The following is a 6,000-nucleotide window of genomic DNA, read 5'->3' on the forward strand; positions in this document are numbered from 1 at the left end:
CTTCTGCTGGTTTTGGGGTGGTGTGAGACCCCCGGGAAGCTCAGCCAAGCCGTGCCACCCCCCCGTGCCCTGTCCCGTGCCCTCCCCGAGGCCAGGCCTTCCCGGCACCTGTCCTTGACCCCGCTGCGCCTGGGGAAGTCCCGGTGTCCCCTGGAGCCATCACCGAGGCATTTGGCTCCGGAGTGGCCGCTTCCCTTGGCAGATTCCCAGCTCGGCTCCCGTCAATACTTTCCATTCCCAGTGGGGCAGCGCCGCGGGAGGGTGGGGGTGGCTCGGTGGCACCCCGCGCCCGCCGCTCCCACACCGCACGGAAGGACGAGTGGCACCGCCACTGTCCCCCCTCCTGGCAGCTGGGCTGCTTCCCGTGGGACCCCTCTGGAGTGGGGAGGGGCAGGAGGGAAAGGGGGACGGGTGGGCCAAACCTACACCTGAGTCCCCTGGGATCCGGGATCACGGGTGAGGACCCTCAGGGGTCAGTGGGAGCGGCTGGGGACAGGAACGGGGATGGGGACAGGGGACGGGGCTGGGAATGGGGATAGGAATTGGGATGGGGATAGGGATGGGAATGGAGATGGTGACAGGAATGGGGACAGGATTGCAGATGGGGACAGGGATGAGGATGTGGCCCGGGATGGGTCAGTGACAGGGATGAGGATGAGGAATGGGGACAGCCCTGCTTCCCCCACGGAGCGGCCCAGCTTTGGGCCAGGAGGAAATGGGGAGTTAAGGATGCGCAGGGCGGCGGTAGGGGGTGGATGGACGGGAGGACGGGACGGCCCGGTCCCCACGGGGAGTCGGGCCAGGGCAGGCGCGGGGCCTCGGGGGTCTCCCGGGGGTTGTGTATTGGCCCAGCAGACACAGCTTAGTGGCCATTCGGGCCAGCTTTTCACCGGTGCCGTCGCTCAGAGGGGTCCCGGCCCTCCATCTCTATGCAAAGCCCTCCCTGCTGACCCCCACCACCCTCCTCCCCACACTTTTCCGTCTCCCTGAGGTTCGCAGTGGGGACAGCAGCCCCTCCGCGCAGCTGTGCCCACCCTCAGGGGACACCCCCAGACTGCCAGGGAGTTGCCACCCCCTCCCAACCCACCGAGCACCCCCCCGCCGAGTTCCCAAGTGAGAAAAAGAAGGAAAACAAGGAAATTTCCAGAATTTTGTTTTTCCTAGGAGGGAAAAGAAAGGCCGGAGGGGGGTTAAGGATGGGGGGGAGCGACTCATTAACGGGGGGGGGAGAGCGAGCGCTGCGGCACAAGTGCTCCTGACGTCACCGCGTGCTAATTCATTCCCGTTTTACCATCGCCGCCGAGGATAAATTCACAGGGACACCCCCCCGCTGCGGGATCAGCCGGCGTGGCCACCCAGAGGGTGTCGGGCTCGCCAGTGTCCCCACCGTGCCCACAGCTGGGGACCTGCCACCGCCACCCCGCATCCCCCCGGCCCTGGGGGTGCCGGTGCCGGATGGTGCCAACAGCGGGGTCCGGAGGGGCGGGACGAGGAGTGCGGCCCTGTCCTCAGGATGTCACGCCCTTGAGTCTCCCCCTGTCACGGTAAAGTGACACCAGGGACACTGCAAGACGCGGCAGGACTCCTGGGGAGATGGTTGTCACAAGTGTCCCCGTGCGGGGAGGACTCGCGCAGGGCCAGGAGGGACAGGAGGGACAGGAGCCGTGTCCTGACCGTCACCTTGAACAGCCTCCGACTGTCCCACTGGCCGGTGACAGGGATGCTCTGGGACACCCCGGTCACCTCTGGGACACCCCGGTCACCTCTGGGACACAGCGTCCCTTGGGATGGGACGGTCCAAGCTGCCTGAGCTCGGCCCTCCACGACGAGGGGCCACCAGGATTTGGGGTCCAAGCCTCCCCACAGCCGGGCATCCTCACCCGCAGGGCCCTTCCTGGAGGGCAGCAGCGCCGGGACCTCCTCGGGGTAAAATTCCCTCCTTTCCCAGCCCCGTGCCTCAGTTTCCCCTCCGCGGGTGGCTGATGCAACGCGCACGTCGCACACCCGAGCGTCCCCGGGAGGGAGGGGCCGGTGGTGGCCGAGGGCAGCACCGTGTGGCCGCCCTGCCCGGTCCCTCCTGGCCACCCGTGTGGCTTCCGGCACTCGCCCAACGCCCGCACAGAGGGGCCAGGAGGAAGTGGCTCCGCTGCAGGATACGCCCCGGGGCTGGGGACGCACTTGTCACCACGGGCCACATCCCATGCCAAGCCCGCACCCCTGCCCGGCAGGATTCCCGGGATCCCAAACATCCTTGAGCCAACCCTGGCATCGCCCCGTTCCTCAGTTTCTCCCCCTCATCCCTGGCGTCTCCAGCGCCGGCACGGGATGGGGGCTGGACCCTTGGTGGAGGGATTATCCCAGACATCCTTTGTCCCCTGTCACCTCCGGGAAATGTCACCATCCTGCATCCCCCCGCTCGTGGGCACCATCCCGCTGATCCCAGAGCCAAAACCCCGCAGAGGGACTGGGCAGGGGGTTGCCACCAGCCGGCGGTGCAATTCTGAAGTCCCCAAAGTGTCCCCAAACCCCGCTGTCCCCACACCTCGCCCCAGCCCAGCCCCCAGGGAGGTTCCGCGGCTTCCGTGGAAGGACGCGGCAGGAATTTGGCTTCTGGGCAGCGAGGGGAAACTTGGGGGTAATTTTCTTACTCAATGGCATTGTTCCTGTTTTCATTATTAAAATGAGCACGAGGGCACCGGGCACCCGCGGGGGCTAAATTTGGTCTCAGGGAAAACCAAAAATAATGCCCCCACCCCAGAGGAATTTGCATCTCGCTGCTGCTCGAAGGCAGCGCGGTGACGAGCGGTTCATGGAGGCATGAATTGCAAACCGCAGGGCTCCCGGGCCGGGCCGGCCACCTGCCACCCACCCGGGGGACCCCCGGCCCGGGGCCGCATCCGCCGCCCACCTGCAGCCAGCGCCGGCTGCGAGGGACGGAGCCACATCCTCGGTTCCCCCCGCGCCGCACCCCGGGGCAGAGCGATGCTGGGAGCCCTCCCAGAGCCCCCCACCGGGCTCCCACCTTGCAAAGCCCCCTCCCGTCCCACAGTCAGGCCACTCCGAGCGCTTTGTCCCCTCCCCCGCAAAACCTGGCCAGGTCCCCCGCCACCAACAGCGTCCTCTGAGTCACAGCGGGCAGGGGAAATCGAGTCACGAGTGACGAGTGGGCAACAGGCAGCGCCAGCGGTGGGTTTGGGGGGGGCTCAGCTCCCCCCGTGGAGGGTCCCCCCACGCCGCGGCTCCTCACCCTGCACCCCGGCTTTGCCACCCTCCTCCTTCCTGCCCCAAACCACCCCGCGCTGGCGGGCGGGTGCTGCGCTCCACCCCGGGCAGCCCCGCTTTGGGGGAGCCCCAGGGGGGGCCAGGGGGAAGGAGGGGAGCGGGGGGGGGGGGGAGTCGTGGAGAGCCCGTTTCCCGTTGGGGACCCTCGAACCCCCTGCCCAGCTCCTGAGCAGCGCTGGGAGGATGCTCAGCACCCGCGGGAAAGGGGGCACCCAAGGGTGACAGGGGTGGGCGTCCCTTCCCCAGCGCTACCAGGGCCAGGCCTGGGCCAGCCGGGGGTGACAATTCGGTGGCAGCTCCGCGGGGGGGTGGGGGGGGCGGTCAGCGGCCCGGGGAGGGCGAGCAGACGGCTCCTTAATCTCGGGGAAGGAAGCGGCTCTGGTTACGGAGCTGCCCTCGGTGTAAAAGGAGAGCGACAGGAAGAAAAGTCATTAACATCGTTCCAGCCGCTGCCATCCAAAACCCTCCTGGTGCTGAGCCCCGCTCCGCCAGCACCGCTGTCCCCCGTGCCCCCCGTGCCCCCCGTGCCCCCCGTGTCCCCTGTCCCCCTGCACCAACGCCGCTGTCACCGCGCCCCCGGGGAGCGCTGGCGTTGGGTGGCACCAGGGGGTCCTGCCAGGAGATCCCCCCAAAAACCCCTCGCCGGGGTAGTCCCCGCTGCCGGGACTCAGCGGTGGCGGGTCACTGGTCCCTCCTGCAGCAACGATCCTGTCCCCTCTCCCCCGGAGACTGATCCGCGGTTCGGCTCCGGTCCCTCCTCCTCTTCCTCACCCTGGCCGTGGCAGCCTGCGTGGGAGGTGGCAGCGTGCGCGGGCAGCTTCCCACCGTGTGTCCCTGGCTCGGTGACACCGCGTTCAGGTGTCACCCTGCCCGGGGTGCCCCCCGCGCGTGGGGGATCAATGGCTGCGTGGGTGTGCTGGGGGGTGTCCGTGGGTGTGCAAAGGTGTGTGAGGGGCTGGGGGGGGGCTGAAGGGGCTCGGGTGTGCGAGGGGCCGTGGGTGTGAGAGGGTGGCAGGGGGTGCAAGGGGGTCCCCGCGTGTGCGAGGGGGCCGGGTGGGTGTCCGGGTGTGCCAGGGACCGTCGCGCGTGTGCAAGGACGCAGCTGTGCCCGTGCCCGTGTGCGCGCATGGGGCCCCCCCCGCACGCACCCGCCGGGCCGGGGGGAGTCCGTTTCACCCCCCGCCGCCATCCCCGGCCCCTCGCCCCGCTCCTGTACGAGGCGATTTGCTTCAGCCGGAGCCGGATCCTCGGCGAAGAGCCGCGGCTCCCTGGGGAGCGCCGGGGGGCTGCAGCCCCTGTCCGGCCGGCTTAGCGTGACGGAGGCGCGGGGGGCTCCGGGCTGGCGCCCCCGGCCCTTCCTCTTCGTCAGCGGGAGGCGAAGGCCGGGGAGTGATGTGCGCTGCCCGGGCGGGGGGACGGCGGGCGAGACACGGGCTACAGCTTCTGACAACACGCGGCCCCCGCGGGCACGCGCGTGTGCGGGATCACTCGCCCCGCTGCCAGCGCCCTCCCCAAAGTCCCCCCCCCCCCCCCCCGTCGGGGATCAGGGCAGGGGAGGGGTCCCGCGGTCCCACGGGTGACGTGCGGACGTGGCGGGGCTGGACCCCTGTGGGATGGGGATGAGGATGGTCCTGCCCGGCGGAAGGGATGGAGATGTGGATGCTGCCCCACAGGTACCGGTCCTGCCCCACTGGGATCAATCCTGCCCCACAGGGGACGATCCTGCCTGTCAGATCCCGTCCTGTCCCACGGCCTCCCATCCAGATCCTGCAGGATCCGTAGGGGCCGACCCTGCAGGGTTCCATCTTCCCCCACAGAGTCTGATCCTGCCCCATGGAACCTATTCCTGCTCTCCAGCTCCCCATCCCGCCCTGTTTGAAACAATCCTGCCCTATAGGGTCCAGTCCTGCTCCATAGGTTCCCCTCCCGTGCTGCAGGGTCCTGTCCTGCCAGGATGAGTCTCACCCTGACTCCTTGGGGAGTGGGATCCCATCTCCCTCTGAAGGGTCTCATCCCGCTCTTTGGCGGCTGATATCCCCCACAGGATCCCATCCTGCCCCATGGGATCCCATCCTGTCGTGCACGGCCCCATCCCGCTCTGCGGGGTCCCACCCTGCTCTGTGGGCGCTGATCATCCCCAATAGGGTCTAATCCTGCCCCATCAGTCCCAATCCTGTCCCATGCACTCCCGGAGCATCCGATGCGGCTCGGGAGGGTCCGGTCCTGCCCCGGGGGGCGGCGAGGGCCGGGGGAGGCAGCTGGAGGCCGGACAGCGGCGGGCACGGACACTCAGAGCGTGCCAAGCGGCAGAGCCGGGAGTTAAAAATACCCGTGGGGGCCCTGCCGACGGAAGTGGAGGTGTCGGCACCGGCTGCTCGGGGCCGGGGGGGGCCGGACTCGGGTGTCCTGGCCCCCGCCGCCGACCCCCGTACCCGGCACCGGGACCCCACCCAGGTGGGCGGCAGCAGCAGAGGCTGCCGGGTCCCGACCCCCCAAAAACCACGGGGCAGGAGGAGCATCCTCGTCCCCGCCACACCAGAGGGGGGGGGTGGGAGGGAGGAAGGGAAGGAGGGGGTCACCCCCAGCCCGGCGTGAGCCCCCCGCCACCGCCTCGGCGACGACGAGGGGGCCGTGGGGAAATGCAAAGTGACAAATGACGCCCCGCGCGCGTTAATTGATGTGACGCGGGGCTGACACCGCGGTCGCACCCGGGGCCGG

This window comes from Aphelocoma coerulescens, chromosome 27 (genome assembly GCF_041296385.1).
Source record: "Aphelocoma coerulescens isolate FSJ_1873_10779 chromosome 27, UR_Acoe_1.0, whole genome shotgun sequence".
NCBI classification, from domain to species: domain Eukaryota; kingdom Metazoa; phylum Chordata; class Aves; order Passeriformes; family Corvidae; genus Aphelocoma; species Aphelocoma coerulescens.